Source organism: Pongo pygmaeus, chromosome 3 (assembly GCF_028885625.2).
Source record: "Pongo pygmaeus isolate AG05252 chromosome 3, NHGRI_mPonPyg2-v2.0_pri, whole genome shotgun sequence".
In the NCBI taxonomy this organism is placed as follows: Eukaryota; Metazoa; Chordata; class Mammalia; order Primates; family Hominidae; genus Pongo; species Pongo pygmaeus.
The window spans coordinates 39,868,350-39,893,401 of record NC_072376.2 but is presented as its reverse complement, the minus strand read 5'-3'; the positions used below and the strand labels follow the sequence as shown (position 1 = coordinate 39,893,401).

Genomic DNA, 25,052 nt, shown 5'->3' with positions numbered 1-25,052 from the left:
ATCTTTGGATGTAAACATGATTTTTTTCTTATTTCTTAAGGATAGATTTATAATAACATCATTGCTAAGTAAAAAGAAGAAACATTTCCAGGCTCTTCAAATACACTATGCAATTTCTGTTTTAGAAGGGTTTTGATGCTTTCATACTTGTCTTACTGAAGTGTGACACTTAATTACTATTAAGTATTTTAGCTAATTTTATTGGTTGATTAAAAAGTGATATTGTATTGTACTGTACTGTATTGTATTGTATTGTACTGTATTGTATTGTATTTTTGTTCTTTTGAGATGGAGTCTTGCTCTGTCACCCAGGCTGGAGTGCAGTGGCACAATCTCAGCTCACTGCAACCTCTGACTCCCGGGTTCAAGCAATTCTCCTGTCTCAGCTTCCCGAGTAGCTGGGATTACAGGCATGAGCCAATGCACCCGGCTGCACACCAGTGATCTTAAAAAACAGAAAAGCAGATCACAGCGCTTCTCTGCTCAGAATCCTCCAATCAACCAAGGAGAACTTGAAGTCCTCTCCTGGGTGTTATAACGCTCCCATCTGACCCCTGCCTGTCTCGCTCCCTCTGCTTCCGCTGCCCCGCCCCTTTCTTGCTGTTCTGTTCTTCAGGGACTCCTCTGCCTGTCACCATCCAATCTTCAGGGTCTAGAACAAAGCCACACATAGTAGGATCAATAGCCATTGTTGAACGATTGAGTGACTCTTGCAACCAATTCAAAATTGAATGCCTTGCCAAGTTACCATTTGCTCATGGAAAATCAGGCTCATTGTGTCGAAACGATTTGCTTCACTAGTATTTTATGTTGTTCTTTTTCCTGAGCTTATACTCCTCGCTAATTTTAGCATCCCATCTAAACTGATCAGCCTTGGAGTTGATCTTTTAAAGATGTTCTCGTGTTTCTAATTTCACCTGTAATCATTAATAGTGTAACCAGTATTTATAGATCCATCGCAGCTAAAGTTTTAGTGTTTGATTTTTTTCGAATGATTTCAATTACTTCCATATTGCTTTCAAATTTCTTTAGAATATCTACTTTTATTTTTCAAAAAATAAGAGCTCCCTTTTCAAAGTGGTAAAATAATATGTTGAACAGGTAACTAGGCTTAAATAAGAACTGAACCACAAGGTCTTAAGAAGAAAATTTTTCAAAGATTTTTAGACTCCACATAACTCATTTAGTTACTTGCCAGCTTATCAAGCTCCTGAAAAGTTTCAGTTTCCTGGCTGATTATAAAATGTCTAAGGTTTATTCCAATTTTAGGAATACTCAATTCTTGAAATAAGGAACATTCTTCAGGAAAGAGGTGTTTTACTTTTTAATCACAAAGTAAACAAATACAGAGAATACATGTTTTGAAGTGTAGGATTTTGTGATTGCCTCTGTTTGTAACCTGATGCAATTGTAAATAAGAATGCAGGCTAGACCAGGTGCTGTAATCCCGGCACTTTGGAAAGCAGAGGCAGGTGGATTACCTGAGGTCAGGAGTTCAAGACCAGCCTGGCCAACATGGTGAAACCCCACCTCTACTAAAAATACAAAAATTAGCCGGGTGTGGTGGCATGAACGTGTAGTCCCAGCTACTTGGGAGGCTGAGGTGGGAGAATGGCTTGAACCGGGGAGGCGGAGGTTGTAGTGAGCTGAGATCGTGCCACTGCGCTCCAGCTTGGGCAACACAGTGAGACCCTGTCTCAAAAAATTAAAAAAATAAGATAAAAAGGAATACAGGCTAGTTATACCTCCTCCAGGAAGCTTTCCCCATGGACTCTGATCTATCTTAGCAATGCTCTTCACCTGATTGTTGTGGCTCCCATTGTCTGGATAGCACATGCTGTTCCATTTCTGTGTATTCTATATGTTGTAATTATCAGACATTTAATGATCTCTCCAAGAGGATTATTAGCTCCCAGTTAATAGAACTCACATCATGGCCAGGTATGGTGGCTCACGCCTGTAATTTAATAGAAACCACATCATGGCCGAGCGCAGTGGCTCATGCCTGTAATCACAAGCACTTTGGGAGGTCGAGGCTGGTGGATCACCTGAGGTCAGGAGTTCGAGACCAGCGTGGCCAACATGGCGAAACTCCATCTCTATTAAAAATACAAAAAGGCTGGACGCGGAGGCTCACGCCTGTAATCCCAGCACTTTGGAAGACCAAGGCGGGCAGATCGCTTGAGGTCAGGAGTTTAAGACCAGCCTGGCCAACATGGCAAAACCCTGTCTCTACCAAAAATATAAAAATTAGCTGGGCATGGTGGCGCACACCTGTAATCCTAGTTACTCTAGAGGCTGAAGCAGGAGAATTGCTTGAACCTGGGAGGCAGAGGTTGCAGTGAGCTGAGATCATGCCATTGCACTCTAGCCTGGGCAACAGAGCAAGACTCCGTCAAAAAAAAAAAAAAAAAAAAGCCACATCATGATCCAGGTCTTTGACTGCACTTCTCCAGGGCTTGACTACATCTCAAAAATAAAAAATAATAATAATAATAATACAAAAATTAGCAGGGAATGGTGACATTCACCTGTAGTCCCAGCTACTCTGGAGGCTGAGGCAGGAGAATTGCTTGAACCTGGGAGGCAGATGTTACAGTGAGCCAAGGTCACGCCACTGCACTCCAGCCTGGGTGACAGAGTGAGACTCCGTCTCAAAAAAAATAAATAAATAAAAAGAAAGAAACAACATATGATCCAGGTCTTTGATTGCACTTCCCCAGGGCTTGAGTACATCTCAGGATATTATAGAAAGTGCTCCTTAAACACCAATTGAAATGGAAGAGCATAGTACTTGATAAATCCAGAATGTTAGGGGATTTTTGTGGCAATTTTGAGGAAATTATTAAAATATCATTTGATTATTAAAGAGTAAAACTCACAGAATACTTGGCAAAACCACATGCTTCCTGAGCCCTTGTTAACCTGACTGCCTTGTTCCTCCTGGCTCAGGAGGAAATATATCTGCTTTTCACATTATGACAAGGTAGCTGGCTTTTCTTTAGCACAAGTGGAACAAAAGGCTACAATGTTACACATGATCTGTGACTTGGTAATAGGTGTCTTCTCTCTACCAGCATTCACTGTGTATTCTGAACTTTCTCTTTTTAAGATTAAGAAGTCTGTTAAAACTACCACAGAATCTATTAGGTAAATACTGATAATTACTTAGTTTATCAGATGCTACATTTTACTATGTTAGAGGGACAGACAGAAAGGGATCGCCATAAAATCTAGCAGGTTTCTAAGAATTAATGAAGAGTGCTGCCTTGGGTAGAGGAAGGGCTTAGAGAGAAAATGCAAAGAGAATTCTCTTTAGATTCAAATTAGATTTTGTGGCTTTCTTAACTTACGGTTTCATTCATCGAACATTAAAGGGTTTCCTACTTAGCTCCAAAGATGCCGTCTCAAAGTTCCAAAGTTTTTCTGGTTTAGTACAGAAACTCCTGTCCCTGGCAGGCTGACAGAGCAGCAAGGTGAAACATGGGTAGGTAGGTAGAGAGGTAGCTAATTAGGAGGAAAGAAAGATTATCTACTTAGCTTGAGGCGGTAAAGTGTGATCTCTAAGAGCCAGAGTGCCTGGGTTTGAATCCTCACTCCACTACTTATTTGCTGGTTGTTTGTCTTGGACCAATTACTTTATTTCTTGTTTTCTCATCTGTAAAATGGAGATGAGGCTGGGCACCATGGCTCATGGCTGTAATCCTAACATTTTGGGAGGCCGAGGCGGATGAATCACCTGAGGTCAGGAGTTCGAGATCAGCCTGACCAACGTGGTGAAACCCTGTTTCTATTGAAAATACAAAAATTAGCCAGGCATGGTGGCGGACACCTGTAATCCCAGCTACTCAGGAGGCTGAGGCAGGAGAATCACTTGAACCCAGGAGGTGGAGGTAGCAGTGAGCTGAGATCACGGAACTGCACTCCAGCCTGGGCAACAAGAGTGAGACTCCGTCTCAAAAAAAAAAAAAACAAAAAAAATGGAGATGATACTAGTACCTGCCTCAACCTATGTATGGGAGTTGCATGTGTTAATATATGTGAAACGCTTAGAACAGTGCCTGGTGAAGGACAAGGGCTGTATATAGGAGTTAGCTATAGTTATTTTATTACAGGTGGAGGTGATGAATTGAAGTGGCTGCCTCCCACATGTACTCTTGTCACTGTTGTATGTAGCACACATGGATGCTTGAAGTCTGTGGGCTTCATGACTGCCCATTACACAAGAAAGTAGGGAACACAGACTGACTGTGCTTTTGTGATAAATTTAAATTTATATTATCCTGAAAAAGGTTGGTCCCCACCCACTCTCATCCTTTTCTTCTTCCCCTTTGAGTCAGTCTCGCCCCGTCAGCAAACCTTTCTAAGGGATAGGGATTTGGTCCAGTAGGTGAGCACTCAGGGTGGCCCTAAAGACTGTGATTTAAAGAGGGTAGAGGGAATGGTGAATAAGGCGGAGTGAGGGTGAGTGGAGATCCCAGAGCAGCCCACGGCCTAGCCAGTTTAAACTATCTGAAGTTCCTGCAAACTCGAGAAAGACATGGGAAATCAGGTTTGCTTCAAAATAATTATCCAAAAGCATTATGTTTTCTCTTGGATTTTTTTTCTGTAGTTCCTGTACTAGGATCCTACTACTTTATTTGAGATGGCAGCTGCCTTGCCTATTTTCTTTCTTCTTTTTTATTTTCGAGACGGAGTTTCGCTCTTGTTGCCCAGGCTGGAGTGCAATGGCATGATCTCGGCTCACTGCAACCTCCGCCTCCCGGGTTCAAGTGATTCTCTTGCCTCAGCCTCCTGTGTAGCTGGGATTACAGGTGCTAGCCATCATGCTCAGCTAATTTTTTTATTTTTAGTACAGACAGGGTTTTACCATGTTGGCTGGGCTGGTCTCAAACTTCTGACCTCAGGTGATCTGCCTGCCTCAGCCTCTCAAAGTGCTGGGATTGCAGGTGTGAGCCACCGCGCCCAGCCTGCCTTGCCTCTTTTCACACTGACTATCCACTAGCATGTAAGCAAGAAGTACTTAATATATACTTTTTTTTTTTGAGATGGGGGGTGTCTCGCTCTGTTGCCCAGGCTGGAGTGCAGTGGTGCAATCACCACTTACTGCAGCCGTGACCTCCTGGGCTCAAGCGATCCCCGTACCTCAGCCTCCTGAGTAGCTGGGACCACAGGTGTGCACCACCACACCTGGCTAAGATGTGATTTAAATGAGTTTATATTAATAGCATATCCCATGATAAATTGAATGGATTAATATGCTTAATTTTTATTGCTAATAAATGGTAAATATAGTTCCCTTATAATTCAGAGATTATGCGGACATAACCTCCCCACCACCACCCAACACACACGTTTCTTTCTTTCTTTTTTTTTTTTTTTTTTTTTGAGATGGAGTCCGACAGGCTGGAGTGCAGTGGTGTGATCTCGGCTCACTGCAAGCTCTGCCTCCTGGTTTCACGCCATTCTCCTGCCTCAGCTTTCCAAGTAGCTGGGACTACAGGTGCCCGCCACCACGGCCAGCTAATTTTTTGTATTTTTTTAAGTAGAGTTGGGGTTTCACCATGTTAGCCAGAATGGTCTCAATCTCCTGACCTCATGATCCGCCCACCTCAGCCTCCCAAAGTGCTGGAATTACAGACATGAGCCACTGCGCCCAGCCAACACACACACGTTTCTATTCTCCTGCCCTGCTGTTTTTCCTCCTTAGTTCTTTCACAATCTAGCATACTATATACTTTACTGATTCTTTCATTTAATGCCTGACCCCCCTGTGAGACTATGACGTTCGTGAGGGCAGGGATTTTGTCTGTTTTGCTCACTCCTATAGCCCCAGTACCTAGACCCGTGTCAGGCACTTTGAATGGATGAAATATACAAATGTTAGTTACCTTTGTAATGTTAATCTTTAAAACAGTTGTACCTCAGGGCACAATGGTGCAGCTGTAGTCCCAGCTACTTGGGAGGCTGAGGGAGGAGGATCACTTGAGCCCAGGAGTTCTAGACCAGCCTGAGCAACATAGCTAGACTCTATCACAAAACAAAAATAAGTAAATAAACCAAGGGTGCCAATTGAGAAGGTACCATTTTATTTATATTTATTTATTTATTTATTTATTTATTTTTGAGACAAGATCTCACTCTGTCATCCAGTCTGGAACGCGGTGATGCAGTCATGGCTCACTGCAACCTCAACCTCCCAGGCTCAAACAAGCAATTTTCCCGAGCAACTGGGACCACAGGCATATGTCACCATGCCCTGCTAATTTTTTAATTATTTGTAGAGATGGGGTCTCACTGTGTTCCCCAGGCTGGTCCTAAACTCCTGGGCTCAAGCACTCCTCCTATCCTGGCCTCCAAAAGTGCTGGGATTATAGGCATGAGCCACTGTATCCAGCCTACCATTTTAAATTTTAAAAGGACAGCCCACAGATCCTTCCTAATCTCCAGATAAGGAACACTCATTTCAGATATGACAATGTCCATTGTTTAATTCTTCCTTCTCTGTGACTGTTGATGCTATAATAGGATAATAGACAAATTAACGGAAAGAAAATACTATGGTGCTTTAATCATATAGGCTTGTGGATACTGCTTTATACTTCATCTGTTTTTCAATACTGGTTAATTAGCTTCTTAGCCAACTATTATTGCTGATACCGCCAATACAGTTATGTGATTTCATTATCAGTGTTTGACACCTTTTCAGGTGAAGGCTACCATCTGAATGTCTATGTGCACACATATGTGGAGTTTCTTTTATGCTTTAGTCGTGTGTTAATACAATAAACAATTTCAGCAAAGGCTTGAAATTCTAAATAGTGTCAAATATACTTGTGGAAAATGATATGCTACTACTATATACAAAAGCAAATACACACATAATCTTTGCATTGGCTATATCTTAGCTTTTAGATAAATTAAACTAAAAAGTAGTCTGGGCATGGTAGTTCATGTCTAATCTCAGCATTTTGAGAGGCCAAGGCAGGCAGATCACTTGAGCCTAGCAGTTCGAGACCAGCCTGGGTAACATAGCAAGACCTGTCTCTAAAAATAATAAAGTAATAAATAATAATAATAACTCTCTTATCAGGATGCCACAGTGGCCTTAATAGATCCTATCTAAAACAGGCCACATAGTCATGTCTTACTATGCTCCATTTCTTCCTCTCCTGGACCTTAGTCCTGTTTCTTACTCCTTTTTCCAAATCTACCTCAGAGCTTATCTCATCCTAGGCTTCTATTTTGCATCTGTACTTTTTTTTCCTTTTCTCCACAGCCTCAGACCTCAGAACTGCCTGCTGTCACTCTACTCTAAATCAAAGATGCTTTGTGAAAATCAAAGGATCACTCCTCCAGGGACGATTTAAGCTTGTTGCAAGCCAGAACTATACAGAAGTTAATGTGGCCGGGCGTGGTGGCTCATGCCTGTAATCCCAGCACTTTGGGAGGCTGAGGCAGGCAGATCACCTGAGGTCGGGAGTTCAAGACCAGTCTGACTAACATGGTGAAACCCCGTCTCTACTAAAAATACAAAATTATCCAGGCGTGGTGGCACATGGCTGTAATCCCAGCTACTCGGGAGGCTGAGGCAGGAGAATCGCTTGAACCTGGGAGGCAGAGGTTGCAGTGAGCCAAGATCGCGCCGCTGCACTCCAGCCTGGCAATAAGAGCAAAACTCTGTCTCAAAAAAAAAAAAAAAAAAAGAAGTTAACATGGCTCATGTGGCATGACTTTTCTACTGTGATGCACGTGTGCCTATACAGAGGGCTGTGTAGTAGGAGCCACTTTTACTATCAGTAGAAGGGGTGACTTGCTTTTTCTGTGTACTTTTCTATATTTTTTGGGTTTGTTAAAACTAGTGTGTTTATGTGCATGTATTTTTTAAATTAACTTTGTTCAAAGCCAAGGCAGGAAAAATTTGCTCATTTTTTGTTTAGGGCAGCCTATAATTGTAGTTGTTGTTTTCAGGTATTCAGTGAAAAATTGCCTTCTCCTTACCCCCTTAGTCTTAAAATTCATCATCCTGAGATGGTTTATTTCCTATGTTTTTGCCTAAGTTATTTTTTGGTAGCATTTGGTATAGGAGCACACGTGCACACACTCACACCAAACCTCAATCTCAAAATACTCTCTAATGCTTAAAACATGCCAGAACTTTTTCTTATATAATATACCAAATTACTCTTATAGAAAAACAGACTTTCTGAGTCCCATTTATAGTCGAGAGGAATTTAAATTTGTCTAAAATCAGTAGTTTTTGAAAACACTGCCTTAGTAACTAAGGATTGCTTCAGAGTTCCTTCAGCCAGAACATAGCAATTTAGTTTTATATAATATTTAACATAGTTATAATCTTAGACTTGTTTTGGATTTTGACCCTATGTTAACTTGTTGATAATTTATAGTCATTGTCGATAGCTATTATTTTATCTAGGAGTAATAAAACTGTCTTTTAAAAAAATATATGGGTAGATGAATAGATTGAAAACGTTCTTGTTGTCATTCTGGCCGTTTTTGTTTGTTTGTTTTTTGAGACGGAGTCTCACTGTATTGCCCAGGCTGGAGTGCAGTGGTGCCATCTTGGCTCACTGCAACCTCCGCCTCCCAGGTTCTAGCGATTCTCATGCCTCAGCCTTCCAAGTAGTTGGGATTACAAGAGGCCACCACCACACCCGAGTCTCGAACTTCTGACCTCAAGTGATCCACCCGCCTCAGCCTCCCAAAGTGCTGGGATGACAGGCACGAGCCACCATACCCAGCCCATTCTGGCCTTTTTACTTCCAACTGTGGCTCCTTCAAGTTGCTAAGGTTTAACTGAATAAGGTTAACAATGATACAATGATGACTCAGGGAAAACTGGGGACCACATTTTTTTGAAATTTTTGTTTTAGGAGGAGTTAGTTTCTCCTTCCTCTCTTGATGTGCCGCAGAGCTCACTTTCATCCCGATGCAGAGGACACAGAAGTCACATTGCTTTCAAGACCTCCTCCAGGCAGCTTCAGCTCCCTTTTCCTCTAACCTCCCAATTGCCTGAACTGACAAACTCAGCCTCCAGAGAGACTTTCGATGAGGTTCCATCCCATAACTGCTTGAAAAGGAGTGTATTTACTCAGCTTAAGTGCCTCAGGTCCTCCTGATCTGTTGTTATGTACGGATGGTTTTATTACCATAAATCCTGCTGTACTGCCTGCTTCTCTTTCATTCTATGCCTCTTCTACTTGTCTCCACTTCTTACGAGTAAATCAATTTCTAGCTCCAAACTGATAAAGTAAAATAAGGTGAGGGTTTGGTTCATGTGTAATTTTTTCCTATTTTTTTCTTCCCAGACTGATCATCATAAACATGATTGTTGACAGTCTTTTAGACACAAGGTACTTAACCCAAGTTACCTACCCCAGATATAATGAGAAGGGGAAAAAGCAACACTTGCTAAAAATATAACATTTCTAAGAAATCCTAGTAACACTTTCTGAGTGCTTTCTATATGCCAGGAGCTTTTCTAAGCACTTTACATGTATTTATTTATTTAATCCCAACAGCCTAGATGAGGTGGGCATTATTGTTTTTTATCTCTGTATGTAGCTGTACAAATGTAATGGGCGTCTATCTGGTTCTAGGATGGTGGATTTTGAAAAATCATTTGTTTCCTTATGGTCGTTATTTGGGTTTCAATAAAATATTTCTGTTAAATGTCCTCCTCTATGAAGTGGCAAAGCTTTTGTCTTCTTGAGCCTTCCCCAAATCCATCAGTTACAGTAGGGTTTCCATTCCGTTTCAGGTTGCTGTTGAGCATTATCTATGTGGCAGTTTTAACACCTCCCTTCTTTCTGTACCACCCACTCAAGCTCATTCCAGGTGCCCTTAGCAAATGCCTCCCAAGGCATTAAGTGGCCAAAGCTCATTTCGTTGACCAATGAGGAGCCCTGTGCCATGTATAACAGAGTTACACAGCTCCTGGTATCGGGAGCGAAGGTTGCTTAAGCAAAGCTTTCATTACAGTTAGCCTGTCGCGTCCAGATCAAGATTGGAAAGGTAGGGGAAACCTTATTTGTTTTCATTGAAGAGGAGAAGAGGTAATTGTGTTTGGTTAAAGCAATTTAGATCAGACCAGATAAACAAATGATCCATATTGTTTGTCTTTTAATTGAAGACCCCCCCCCCACAAAAAAATTGGAAGTTGGTAAGAATTTCAACTGCTGCACAGTCTGCCTTACCAGCAGTAAAACCAAAATTCTTAAGTTAAAAACATTTTTTAAAAAATCAGTTTGTCTAACAGCTTTTCACTTGATATGCTTGAAAAATCTAGATCTTCACAGTATTTTTGTTGTTTTATAGTTTCCTGTTATTTAAACTATGGGGTAAGAAGCAGGAATTTATCAGCAATGTTGCCCATATTTGTTTTTTAAAGCCATTTCAGAGTCAGTGTTTAGAGAAGGAAATTATAATTTTAAGATGTGATAATTAAAATAAGGAAAAATTAATGGAATTAGCTTTATGATAATTAGCATATAAATGTTGACAATGATGACATTTCCTCTCAGAGAAAAGTTCTCGTATAAGAAGACTCTTATCATTGTTTTCAAACCAAGAGTTAAATTTATGAAATGGAATTATTTAGGTGTAGGTTATATGCTTTAAAGTATTAACATTAGTTTCACTTTCATTATAAATAATTGTTTAGTTATATTTTATATGCTATTCAAAGTTTGTTTTAATATTAACTCAAATGACCAGAGAAGTAGAATCTTTAGTCACTTCTCTCTGTCTAGCAGTGGAGCAATTTGAATAGCATTTGAAGTAGAAGCTAATCTTTTAAAGAAAAATATTCTTCTCTCTTAATGAACCCTTCTCCCTTCTCATTATGATGAATCAATGTTGCAACAAAATGTATATGTGAGAAATGCATATTCTTATACTTATTTATTAGTCTACATCTGATATTTAGTGTCAAAAGATAAGTTTGGGTTCAAAGAAAAGTGTAACTGGTTTTCCCTGATTGCTTTTTTCCAAAGGTGGCTTAATATGGGTTTGTATTTTATAACAGAGATTAGGTAATATGTTTATTTTAAAATGTGACAAATGAGAGATGGCACCATTTGATTAAAAATGTATTTAAATGTTTCGTTTTAAACTCTACTTTGGTCTAATTTGTAAAGAGAATTTTTTAATGTACGTATCACAAAGTATTAAATATCCAAGAATTTCAGTTATTGCAGATTCCATTTTCTTATTTTGACATATTCATTTAAAAAGACTTGCATCCTGAAATTGTATACTTGTATTCAATTTGTTCCAAATGCCTTTTTGTAAGACGTCTGCCGTTCTCAAGATCCTGGTTATTTGTGTCTTTTACTCTGGTTGACTCTCTGGGGGAGATGGGTGTGGGGGGCGACCAACAGTCACAGTGTTAACTATTCACAATGGAGAACGCTTGCTAGCCACCTTGTCCTGTATAAGTCAATGCTGCTTCTCAGTTCCAAGCTAAGGTTCAAAGGTTTAGACTAACTTCACAGATCAGAGGTCAGGTACAAATTGCTGCAATTTGTAGTTCAATTCTGCCGATATGACAGAATTTGACAGCTATGATGATTGCTTTTTTCCACTTCTGCACAGAGGCCAGGCTGGGCAGTTAACAGCGTAATTTGTACAAGTCAGCCCTCAGCACCCAAGTTTAATGAGTAACTAGCTGGTGCCTTAGGTTTCACTGGTACAAGGTGCATATTATAAAAAGGGTCAAATGTCAGTGCACAAAGACTGAGTGGGGAGGGGCATGATAATCTCATCACCACCATCTGTGAATCATATGTAAAGATTCACTAATTTGTGTTTATTTGTAAAATTATATTTCCACTGTAAGAATGTTAGTATGTTCATTTTCTTTGCTATTTGAAAGAGGTAGATAATTTTGTTAGGTGTTAGCAAGAAAGAACTGTCTGATTAGAGATTATTAACTAAGCAGTAGAAAGTGAAATTGCAGTTTTGTTTACTCATTTTGTGGGGTCTCTGAGTTCTCAAAAACTTTCTAAAGTGTGATAGTTTTTTAAGAAGCTAGGGAAACAAGTCAGAACACCAGGTATTTCTGAGCCCATGATATTTATGCCTATCTGATATTCTCTATTTGTCACCCAAAAAGTTGAACTCCTATCTATATTTCTAACCTAGGTTGAGAGTATCATTTACTGTTTAAAGCTGAATATTGGGGTTCTTGAAAAAATTCCTTCCTGATGGGCCTTAACAATTCATGAATTTGCCATTCAGTTTTAACTCCTCATGTTGACTCCGAAGCTATAATATATAATGCATATAGAATCATTTGTCATTTTTGTTATAGCACAGATTTCAGTTTTCTACTCTTCCAAATTGGAGTGCAGCAGCAATTGGATTCTTCCATAGAAGGCCTGGGGTTTGAACCCCAGCATCTTCACTTCCAGCTTAAGGGACCTTAACAAATGGGCAGCCTCGTTATACCTCAGTTCTGGCATCTCCAGAATGAGTAGAATCATAGATCTTGCTTCATGAGGTTGTAGCAATGATTAAATAAGACGATGTATGTGGAATGCTTAGTGCCATACCTAGTGCATGATAAACATTCAATGAATGTTGATGATGACCATCAATACTATTATTAATATTATTATGTTACTTAGGTTGTGAGTTCACCTAGCCTACCACATATACCATCTCAATTTGGTTTAGACTTGGTCTTGGCTGTGTTCATTTCATGAGGGACATAGTGGGATGTGGCATAGGATAAGGTGATTTGGGAATGTTTCAGGATGCATTTCTTTTGAATGTCATAGGGAAGCTTATAAAATTCCTTCATTTCAAGTCTAGCACTCTTTTAGATGCTATCTTTTTTCTTTAGCTGATTTACTGTCACATGGCAAAAACTGTAAAAGGAGATAAATCCAAATTATCTGGTTTCCTTTGAGAGCTCCTTTATTCTGCCAAGCAGTGAAAAACATTTGAGTTTAAAAAGAAAAAATCCATAAATGTTACCTTACCAGTGGGCTAAATTCTATACTTGTTTATATATATATTACACTTACTAGAATTCATGCTTTCCAGAAATGCCAGAAATGAAAATATGAAAGTGATGCTTTTTCATTCCATTTTTTTCATTTTAGTCCTATGGAATGTATCAATAGCATTTGAAGAAAAACATGATTTTTTTTTTTTTTTGAGATGGAGCATCACTCTTGTTGCAGGCTAGAGTGCAATGGCATGATCTCAGCTTACCGCAACCTCCGCCTCCTAGGTTTAAGTGATTCTCCTGCCTTAGCTGGGATTACAGGTATGCGCCACCATGCCTGGCTAATTTTTTATATCTAGTAGAGACGGGGTTTCACCATGTTGGTCAGGCTGGTCTCAAACTCCTGACCTCAGGTGATCCACCCACCTTGGCCTCCCAAAGTGCTGAAATTACAGGCATGAGCCACCGCACCCTGCAAAAAACGATTTTTTAACTATTAATGACAATATAAAATTTATATGCTTGGCATTAAAAAGGTAGTAACAACATCTCAGACTAATTAAACAATTAAGTGCCTACTATTGGCTTGGATTGGGTGTGGAACTCTAGGATTCTAGTTATGAGTCAGATCTAGATTCTTCCCTGGTAGAGTTTAAAACTGACTCAAGATGACTAGCATTACAGCAATTACTATAAGGCTAAACCAAAGAAAATTGCCAACAGTCTACTGTTTTTGTCCTACAAAATAGCAATTTCATATGGTTCAACCTAGTGCTATATGAAGGATTATATGATGTTGGGGGAGCATATCACAGGGGGCTGCAGGAATAGCTTTCTAGAAGGAATGAAGTTTGGGATGAGTGCAAGCTGGCTAGACAGGGGAGTTGGTGAGGGCTGAAATATTGGAACAGCATGTGTTAGGGGGAAGTAACACAAGATGAGGCTGGAGGAGGACGTGGAGCCTCTTTATAGGCCTTACAAACCTTACAAAGGATACAAACTTAGTCTAAGGGCAATGGGAGGAGAGTGTAGGGGTTTAAGCAGAAGGGTGATAAAACCCTTCTTTTTTGAGGTGGAGTTTTGCTCTTGTCACCCAGGCTGGAGTGCCTGGCACGATCTCGGCTTACTGCAACCTCCACCTCCTGGATTCAAGCAATTCTGTCTCAGCTGCCTGAGTAGCTAGGATTACAGATGTGTGCCACCACACCCGGCTAATTTTGTATTTTTAGTAGAGATGGGGTTTCACCAGGTTGGCCAGGCTGGTCTCGAACTCCTGACCTCAGGTGATCTGTCCACCTCGGCCTCCCAAAGTGCTGGGATTACAGGCGTGAGCCACCGTGCCTGACCAAATTGTATATTTTTTAAACAGTCCCTTTGCCTGTAAGGAGACCTAGACTGATTGTTGCAGGCCTGAGTGGATAGGGAGAAGCCAGCTGGGAGTCTACTGTAGAAGTCCAGGCAGGAGCTAATGGTTAGTTTATGAGATGCTTTCAAATGTTGTGTCTTGTGTAATCCTTATAATGGTGATCTTTCAGTATACAGGTGACAACCTGAGGCTCAGAAAGTTATGTAGCATGCCATGGTCAAACTGTTCAGGTGGCAAAGCGAGAAGTAGAACTCAGTTATTTGACCCTCAACCTGGTGATCTCCTGGCAGCTTTAGGACCCCATGTACTAGCATCCTTGGGTGAGGGCAATTGGTTTATCTTAAGAAAGGTTCTGGCGAGATGCGGTGGCTCACGCCTGTAATCCCAGCACTTTGGGAGGCCAAGGCGGGCGGATCACTTGAGGTCAGGAGTTCAGGACCAGCCTGGCCAACATGCTGAAACCATGCCTCTACTAAAAAATACAAAAATTAGCTGGGTGTGATGGTGTGCACCTGTAATCCCAGCTACTTGGGAGGCTGAGGCAGGAGAATCACTTGAACCCGGGAAGCAGAGGTTGCAGTGAGCCAAGATCATGCCACTGCACTCCAGCCTAGGCAACAGAGCGAGACTCCACCTCTTAAAAAATAAAGAAAAGAAAGGATCTGTTTTTAAGAAATGGAATTCTCATTCCTTGGTGGAGGGTTGTGGTGAGAAAGTTATTTTTAGCTTAGCTTTATGACTGAGAGAAGTAGAACAGGACATGACTTGATATTAGACTGGAGCATCTTTTTCCAAAAAATAAATGTATTAATTTCAAGTGTTTTATGTATGCTATGCTTCATTCCAAAAATGGACTTGAAACAGCTTTCAAAACTACATACGACACGTCAAGACACAAATAGAAGACAGGGCAAAAAAATCAAGGTAGGCAAACTACGATGATGTCAGAAGCATTCAGTAAACGTTTGCCCTCAAGTCCCCCCATGTGTTGAAGACAGAGTCATGAGCAGCTATAAGATTCACATGCCCAAAAACATTAAAACAAACCAGTTGTTCTGTCAGCATAGCTTTCCTCCTACTGGAATCTACAAACTTTTCCCTATTTGGTCTTTATGAAGACTCCATGATGGGATGACTGATGTCTATGCAATTTCACGGTACCAGGCTGGGGGGCAGGGGGAGCTGGAATGAATTAACGCCATTAATGTCTGGAAACCACCCCATTTCTCCAGAAACTGCCCCACAGATCTTATTACTATGTTTCCTACCTACTGTGTGACCTTTGGTAAGACAGTTTCCTCCATAGTAAAATCAAAGGTTTGGACTAGAACTAACCTTCTCAAACTGGGTCCTCTGGAGTATCCAATATTGTGTAAGGAGGAATGTGAAGCCACAGGACAAACATAACATATAGGTTTTGCTTGAAGGTTTTTATGACAAACATAACAATGTTAAACATTCCGGCCGCACATGGCGGCTCACGCCTGTAACCCCAGCACTTTGGGAGGCCGAGGCCAGCAGATCGCTTGAGGTTAAGAGTTGGAGACCAGCCTGGCCAACATGGCAAAACCCCGTCTCTACTAAAAATACAAAATGACTCACGTAGTTTTGTGCTACATCATAAAAAGGGAAAGAAGGATCACAGATGTGCCTTTCACGGCTATTCAAGTAACACAGGACATTTCCCCAAAATAAAACACTTAGGGTCAATGTTTGTTTCCAGAAAAATCTGACTTTCCAGAATAACTCCAAACACAATCTATTTTATTTGATCTGCTGGCCTCTGCCTCCCAAAATTAGCCAGGCATGGTGACGCACACCTGTAGTCCCAGCTACTCAGGAGGCTGAGGCAGGAGAATCGCTTGAACCCAGGAGGCAGAGGTTGCAGTGAGCCAAGATCATGTGACTGCACTCCAGCCTGGGGGATGGAGTGAGACGCCATCTCAAAAAAAAAAAAAAAAATTATGGAATGGATTGTGTTGGGAGTTTTTCTGGAAAGTCAGATTTTTCTGGAAACAAACATTGACCCTAAGTGTTTTATTTTGGGGAAATGTCCTGTGTTACTTGAATAGCCGTGAAAGGCACATCTGTGATCCTTCTTTCCCTTTTTATGATGTAGCACAAAACTACGTGAATCCTGTGTTTCATTTATATATTAATAATTTGCTTTCAATTCTTAGAGTTTACATATTCATTACCTTGATATTACATTTTAAAGGGAGACATTTTACCATTATAGAAAGAGTGAAAACTCAAAATTCTGCGCAAATAATATATGTCAAGAATGGTGCTTTATAAATATTTTCTCTGTTCTCCACAACAGTCCTGCCAGGAATGATTTCTGCTTTATAGAGGTGGAAACTGAGGCTCAGGAAAGTTGAATATATTTGTCTGGATTTACTTAGCTAGTAGATGAGAGATGCAGGAGTCTAAATTTTATTTTATTGTCCAGACAGTGTACAATTAATTTCAAGATACACCTTCTTGTACTTTGTACATTCGTTTTCATAGTTTTTATCAACCACTATGATCTTGATTACCAGGTATTATCCAGGATGCAGCATTTCAGGAATTATCTTTTCACAGAGTTGGGTAAAGATTATGGTATTAAAACGTAAATCATTTAACAGCTATTGCTCTATAATTTATTTGAGGGTGTGGCTTTTTTTCTTTCAGGAGATCATTGTTAACAAGATTAAAACTAGATCATGGTGAAGTATTATTGCTGTGTTCCCATAATGTTATGGATCTCACTGAGCACCCAGTCATTCCAATATAAAGATAGTTATGGCAGGATAATTTTGAGCTATAGGTGGTATTAAAGGCCATTTAATCCAGAAGGTTTCCAACTGTGCTCTATGGAGTCCTAAAGGTCTTGTGGTGTCTCCACCGGGACACAATGAATGATGGAAGTGGGGGCACCTCCCGACAACATCCCCTACCCATACTTCAACCAGCTTCTGTTTTATTGGTGTTGTTTCTGCAACTAGTTAGATTTTTGGTGGAAAAAAGTGTGCTACAACTAAAACACAAAGAAAAAACAAACAATGTTGTTGTTTTTTTTTAATGTTGAGAACTATTGGTAATCCAACTCCTTTATTATTCTTATTTATTCTTATTTTTATGTATTTAACTTTTTTGAGACAGAGTCTTGCTCTGTCGCCCAGGCTGGAGTGCAATGGCACAATCTCGGCTCACTGCAGCCTCTGCATCCTGGGTTCAAGTGATTCTCCTGCCTCAGCCTCCTGAGTAGCTGGGATTACAGGCGCCCACCACTGTACCCAGCTAATTTTTCGTATTTTTAGTAGTAACAGGGTTTCACCATGTTGGCCAGGCTGGTCTTGAACTCTTGATCTCAAGTGATCCACTCACCGTGACCTCCCAAAGTGCTGGGATTACAGGCATGAGCCACCGCGCCTGGCCTCCTTTATTATTTTTTTTCCATGGGAGCAAACTTTGGCTCAGACAGGTGAAATGAACCGGGCATGACAGAGGTAGCCTTAAAACTAGCCTTCTGGTTCCCAGTCTGGTGTTGAAACCACTGTGCCATATTGAATTTTGTATAAGTTATTTGGAGCTTCACTTGGCTTGATGGGGGCTCTCTGTAGTTTGGAAAATCAGGCAGATTATATTTCCACACATTGAAATAAAAATAAAAGTTTTGTGCTTAAGATATATTTTAATTCCTTATCTGAAATATCTTTATCTTGAACTTTAAATTATTTTCATGTGAATATTTCCTATATCATTACTTACTAAAGATTATTCTAAACCCCCAAATCATATTTTTCATGGGCCTCTCCATGCAATGAACATCCTCAAAAGAGTCTTGACTCTGCCAAGTACAGTGGCTCAAACCTGTAATCCCGGCACTTTGGGAGGCCGAGTCGGGTGGATCACTTGAGGTCAGGAGTTTGAGACCAGCCTGGCCAACATGATGAAACCCCAGCTCTACTAAAAAATACAAAAATTAGCCAGGTGTGGTGGTAGGCACCTGTAATCTCAGCTACTCAGGAGGCTGAGGCAGGAGAATCGCTTGAACCTGGGAGGTGGCGTTTGCAGGGAGCCGAGACTATGTGACTGCACTCCAGCCTGGGCAAAAGAGCAAAACTCCATCTCAAAAAAAAAAGAGTCTTAATTCTACATTTTAGGGCAGAATAGTAAGTCTCTTTCATACCAACTCTGGTTGGTAGTGGATAGCTGGAGTACTTGCTTCAGTGGTTTTGGGAACCCTCTCTGGACCCTGCAGGAAGAGTTTGAATATCTGTTAGTGATGTGTAGCATAAGCTCCCAAATTGGCTGGGAAGTCCATGAGCTAGATATGATTATTTCTGTAAAGGATGCTATCTCTTTTGTGAGTCTATAACTGTAAAATATAGGCTACATCTGTATTCCTTCTTAAACATTACGTGCATCTTGAAGTCATGCACACTCTGAAGAAGGCAGAGAGAAAAACACAAATGGAAGAAATTGGTCATTTTCTTATTGTTACTGTTCCTTGTTTCTTTAAGAATCAGATAAGCAGTTGCACTTGGTTTGTAGAGAACATGATAATTACAGTAATGGTATTTCATTTTTTGAAGAAAATGGCCCCCCAATTTCTAATTATTATGCTTAGGAACTATGCAAGAGAATCTGCCCCCCCCCCACAATTTCTAATGCACATATGAAAATCATGTTGAAATAGAAAATATTTCTAACCATTTCTTTTTTAACCCTTAGGATTTGCCTCAAAGGGCACTGCAAAAATTGAACAGAGGAATCCCAAGGAAGCTGCCTGAATTTGCCTGTATACTCTCGTTCTGCATCTTATAAAGGACCAGACAAATCAAATTAGTGGTTTTGGTGAGTATACTTCCTCTGGTCCTTTTCCTTTCCACTTAAGCAAGAACATAAGTTTTCATTCCTATCAACCAAGATACCTGCTACTTAGACAATGTGTACCTGTTGTGTGTTCATGTGGCAATGTTAGTGGAATATAGAACGTGATAAGTCATTTGGAACCCTCAATATAAACCTTTATGTCTCTGTACACTTTACATCTTTGTGACTTAAGAGACAAGATATAACTATGTGTTGCTTATAAATCTGCCTCTTAACCTCCCAAAAAAGAGGTCAACTCTATTTCTTTTTTTTTTGAGACAGAGTCTCACTCTGTTACCCAGGGTGGAGTGCAGTGGCGTGATCTCAGCTCACTGCAGCCTCCACCTCCCAGGTTCAAGCGATTCTCGTGACTCAGCCTCCCGAGTAGTTGGGATTACAGGTGTGTACCACCACATCTGGCTAATTTTTATATTTTTATTAGAGACAGGGTTTTACCATGTTGGCCAGGCTGGTTCTCAAACTGCTGGCCTCAAGAGATTCACCCACCTCGGCCTCCCAAAGTGCTGGGATTACAGACATGAGCCACAGCACCCAGCCAGTCAACTATGTTTCAGTCAGACTGTATTTTGATTGTGTGACACGAGAAAGGGTTCTTGGTACAAACTAGACTAGGATTCAGTGTGATAGTATCTTGCGTTTTTGATCAATCCTCATACCTTCTCTAAGTTTGTGTTTCCTCGCCTGTCATCTAAGGTAAAAATAACTGTCATCCCAATTCGTGACGGTCCAAAGAACCACAACATATGTAAAAGCACTTTGACAACCATTTAATCTTCTCCAAGTAGGACTGAGCCCAGGAGGCAGAGGTTGCAGTGTGGCAAGATCTCTTTTTTTTTTTTTTTTTTTGGAGAGGGAGTCTCGCTCTGTCGCCCAGGCTAGAGTGCAGTGGCAAGATCTCGGCTCACTGCAACCTCTGCCTCCAGGGTTCAGGCAATTCTCCTGCTTCAGCCTCCTGAGTAGGTGGGATTATAGGTGCACGCCACCACACCCAGCTAATTTTCATGCCCAGCTAATTTTTTTGCATTTTTAGTAGAGATGGGGTTTCACTGTGTTGCCCAGGCTGGTCTTGAACTCCTGAGCTCAGGCAGTCTGCCTGCCTCGGCCTCCCACATGCTAGGATTACAGGCATGAGCCACCGTGCCCTGCTGAGCCGAGATCTTTCTATGGATCTAGTGAGTGAGATTATTCTATGGACGATAATCTTGTGTGTGCTAGGAAGGGAAGATAAGAGAAAGACTAGCCTCACCCTGACCTTGGATCCCAGCCCTCACATAGCTCCAGAAGGTGGAGGCAGTAGATATCGGTGTGTCAGGGAGGGGCTGCTGGCGACACTGATGTGCCCAACAATCCCTGCAAGAGAAAATAGGTACTTTGTCTTCATGTCCCCTAGGCTAGGTTTTGGATTTAGTCCATTGAATTCAGGGACTCAGAGAGCTAAATTTTTTTAATTGTAATTTTTTTCTTCTTATAAAAGTATACTAATGGAAAGAAATCTGGAAATTATAGAAAAATGTAACAAAATCTACCCATAAGCCCATAATCCAAATATAACCAGAATTAACATGGTGTATTTACTCTGATTTTGTTTGGTTGTTTAATTTTCTTTTTTTTTTTTTTTTTTTTTTGAGACAGAGTCTCGCTCTGTTGCCCAGGCTGGAGGGCAGTGGCACGATCTCAGCTCACTGCAAGCTTTCCCTCCCGGGTTCACGCCATTCTCCTGCCTCAGCCTCCCGAGTAGATGGGACTACAGGCACCTGCCACCACGCCTGGCTAATTTTTTTTTTGTATTTTTAGTAGAGACGGAGTTTCACCGTGGTCTCGATCTCCTGACCTCGTGATCCACCCGCCTCGGCCTCCCAAAGTGTTGGGATTACAGGCGTGAGCCACCGCGCCCGGCTGGTTGTTTAATTTTCATATACAGCTGTCAGTCCCTATCTGCAGTTTCACTTTTCTCGGTTTCAGTTACCTGTGGTCAACTGTATTCCAAAAATAGAGGCATACAGTATGATATTTTGAGAGAGAGAGAGACCACACTCACATAACTTTATCATTAGAGTATTGTTATACTTGTTACATTTTATTATTGTTGTTGTTAATCTCTTACTGTGCCTAATTTATAAATTAAACTTAATCATAGGTATGTATTATATTTGTAAATATGTATAGGAAAAAACAGTATATATAGGGTTCAGTACTATCAGAGGTTTCAGGCATCCACTGGGGGTCTTGGAACAGGTCCCCCTCAGATGAAGGGGGACTACCGCATATCTTTAAATATTATTTAGCAAAATTAAAATAGCTGAGAACATTAAACAGGTACTCTAAGCTGTGGCTATGCCACAATTTATTGACCATTTTTATACCATTGAATATTTGTGTTTATTACATTACACGTAAATATATAATATTACGTTCATTGCATTGTGTTATAAATAGCACTGCAGCAAACAGATTTGAATGTAAATTTTTGCTTGGGTATTTGATTATACATGTCTATAAATGGAATCATTGGGCTAATGAGAATTGACTATTTAATGAACACTGTAAAGCTCTTGATATTGTCCAACTCTTTCAGAAACAGCAAATTTTACCCACCTTCCCACCTATCCCCACGGATCATATATGACAATGTGCATTTCACAGGGCACATGTAAAAACTGTGTATTACCAATTTAGGAAGATTTAAAACCAGAAATATTTTTATAGAGACTCAAAAAATATTTAGGTTGGTGCAAAAGTAATTGCAGTTTTTGCCATTAAATGTAACAACAAAAACTGCAACCACTTTTGCACCAACCTAATAAAAGCCTATTCCCTCCCCTTTACTTACCCCACCTCTAGCTAATATCCAGGTCTCTAAAGTAGAAGACAGTGTCACCAGATCTGTTATTACTTATCAACCTCAATCTCTCTAAAGATATGTGAGGCCTACATTCATTCACTGAATATTTATTATTACCACTTATGTTCATTTCTTGCACTGTGCATCAGGAGAAGCTGCTGGCTCATGTGGTACTTCTGTTTATTGTGATTATATTTTTGAAGCACCACCATACTTTCTCCCACAGGAGCTGCACCATTGTACATTCCCACCAGCAATGCACAAGGGTTCCAGTTTCTCCACATTCTCACCAACACTTGTGGGTTTTTTTTTTTGATAATTGCCATCACAGTGAGTGTGAAGCAATATATCACAGTGGCTTTGATTTGCATTTCCCTAATGATGAATGATGTTGAGCATCTTCTCATGTCCTTAAGGGGCATCTGTGTGTCTTCTTTATTTTTTCAAGGGTCTTTGCAGTGTGTAATGCAGATGTATAATGTATATCTTTGCGGATATATAATGTATATCTTCTTTGGAAAAATATCTATTCAACTTTTTTGACCATTTTTAAATTAGCTTGTTTGCTTTTTGTTATTAAGTTGTAGTTCTTTATATGTTCTGAATATCAACTCTTTATCAGACATGATTTGCACATATTTTCTCCTACACTGTGGGTTGCCTTTTCACTCTCTTGACAGTGTCCTTTGGTGCACAAAAGTTATTCATTTTGATTGTTTACTTTGTCAATTTTTTCTTTTGTTGCTGTGCTTTTGGGGTTGTCCAAAAAATCATTGCCAAATCCAATATCATGAAACTTTGCCCCTGTATTTTCCTCTAAGTTTTTTAGTTTTAGCTCTTACATTTAGGTCTTTGATCTATTTGAGTTTATTTTTGTATATAGTGTAAGGTAAAGGCCAGGATTCTTTTAAAGATGTACTTTTGATTCCCACCAAATCTCGGTGAAAGCCTGTGTCAAGCAGTTAAGAAAACGACACAAGTATTTAAGCCAACATTTGTTCTGAATGGTTTTTCTTCCTCGTATAGGCTTAGGTGGTTTCCCAACAGACAGGTGAAAGCAAGCGTTTGGGGAACTGATGGATCATGTAACTAGGATACAGCAGTGAGGTGGCAGTTGGGCTCAGCAAGTGTTTTGTTGTAAATATGCTTGAAGAAATCCCCAAAAAGAGAACAGCAGGGGTAGATAGTGGCTTAGGCTAGAAAAAAACGTGCATGTGGGTGTTATGTAGGTACATATATTTGCAGCAGAGGGAAGGAGAGAGGACACTCTGTTGTTGGGAATTGTGGGCTATAGAAGATAAAAACATCTTTTGTACAAAAACAAATTTCCTTTCATGCTGCTTCAGAGAAAAAAACTAAATTAGCTACAATTGTGTGCTAACTATGTTTCCAAAACAGTTGTCCTAGTTCTGCTTTATTGTGGACAGAACCTAGCTGTACTTAACAAAATGTGAAGTCTGTCTAGACTTCCCTTGCAGAATATTGAAAAGTACGAAGAATCCCCAGGCTGTGTAAGCTGCCTTGCCTAGCTTCAAATATCTGCACTGGATGGGCACTGCACTCTGACAGGCTTGGAGATGACAGTAGTGCCATGCTAATGCAACTCAGGGTCTCAGGGGCCTCCCCACATGAACAAGATTCTCTACTAGGCTCTCAACATTGGAACGCTTGACATTGGCAGTTGGCTGTCCAAATTCCAAATAAATTAATGTTAAATCTTTTTTTTTTGAGATGGAGTTTCACTCTTGTCGCCCAGGCTGGAGTGCAATGGCGCGATCTTGGCTCACTGCAACCTCTGCCTCCCAGGTTCAAGCGATTCTCCTACCTCAGCCTCTCGAGTAGTTGGGATTACAGGCGCCTGCCACCATGCCTGACTAATTTTTGTATTTCTTTTTTAGTAGAGACGGGGTTTCTCCATGTTGGCCATGCTGGTCTTGAACTCCTGACCTCAGGTGATCCGCCCATCTCAGCCTCCCAAAGTGCTGGGATTACAGGCATGAGCCACTGCGCCCAGCCTGTTAAATCTTTTAAAACTCTGACTTCGGAACCTATGAGAAACAAACTGAAATCCAGCCCATCCCTGTTTTGGTTTTCACGGGGACTGGTTTAGGTCCTCAGCAACGTGGGCTGCTGTAGGTCCTCATTTTCTCTTTGCCATAAAAAGGGATTTGGGAAAGAGGAAATAACTAAGCCAGTTAAATTTTCTGATGTAGGATGGGATAAGACAGACCATGCTTTCTAAAAAAAACAATTTGCAAGACTGGTATACTATATTTCCCTTGAAGCATTAAAGTCATTTCACACTTTATTAACTCGAAGAATATCCAGTATTTCCCTGTGAGCCTGGGAATAAATGATTAGCTCAAATCTGGGCGTTTTTACTGATGTATTAGTTTTTTAATTGGAATATTAACTCCAAGTGCACTCAGTGAAAGTACAGAGTACGCGAGACATGAATAGCAATTAAATGCCAACAATTGTTCCAGGAGTTTAGTAGACTTGGGAAATCATAAATTTCCTGACACCTGAATTTTTCATTGTAAATACTCTAGGTTCAGTAAAACTCTAGCTATGTATTTTTTGTTCATTTCCATTCTTAATTTAAGTGCATATTTCTTGAGTTTCTTTAATTAATGTAGTTGTGCTTTCTATTTAAATTTGTAAGAATTTCCAATTGTCTCTAACTGCCTAGTTTAATTATAGAGACTGGGAAAACTGGTTTTCCTTCTTTTCCTTCTTCTTTTAATACGTATCTTTTTTTTTTTTTTTTTTTTTTGAGACAGAGTCTTACTCTGTCACCCAGGCTGGAGTGCAGTGGTGCGATCTTGGCTCACTGCAACACCTGCCTCCAGGGTTCAAGAGATTCTCCTGCCTCAGCCTCCCGAGTAGCTGGGACTACAGGTGCCTGCCACCATGCCTGACTAACTTTTGTATTTTTAGTAGAGATGGGGTTTTGCTATGTGGGCCAGGCTGGTCTTGGACTC

General features: G+C 40.5%; 1 protein-coding gene across 7 annotated transcripts in view; it reads left to right on the top strand.

Annotated features, from left to right (window-relative positions):
* The window catches only part of RBM47 (RNA binding motif protein 47), a 209,288-nt gene that overhangs the window by 147,388 nt on the left and 36,848 nt on the right, over nucleotides 1–25,052 (top strand). For all 7 annotated transcript variants that reach the window (XM_054486415.1, XM_054486423.2, XM_054486422.2 and 4 more), the window contains one exon: nucleotides 19,065–19,187. The gene's annotated coding sequence lies outside the window, so the exon portion shown is untranslated. The remainder of the gene's footprint in view (nucleotides 1–19,064; nucleotides 19,188–25,052) is intronic.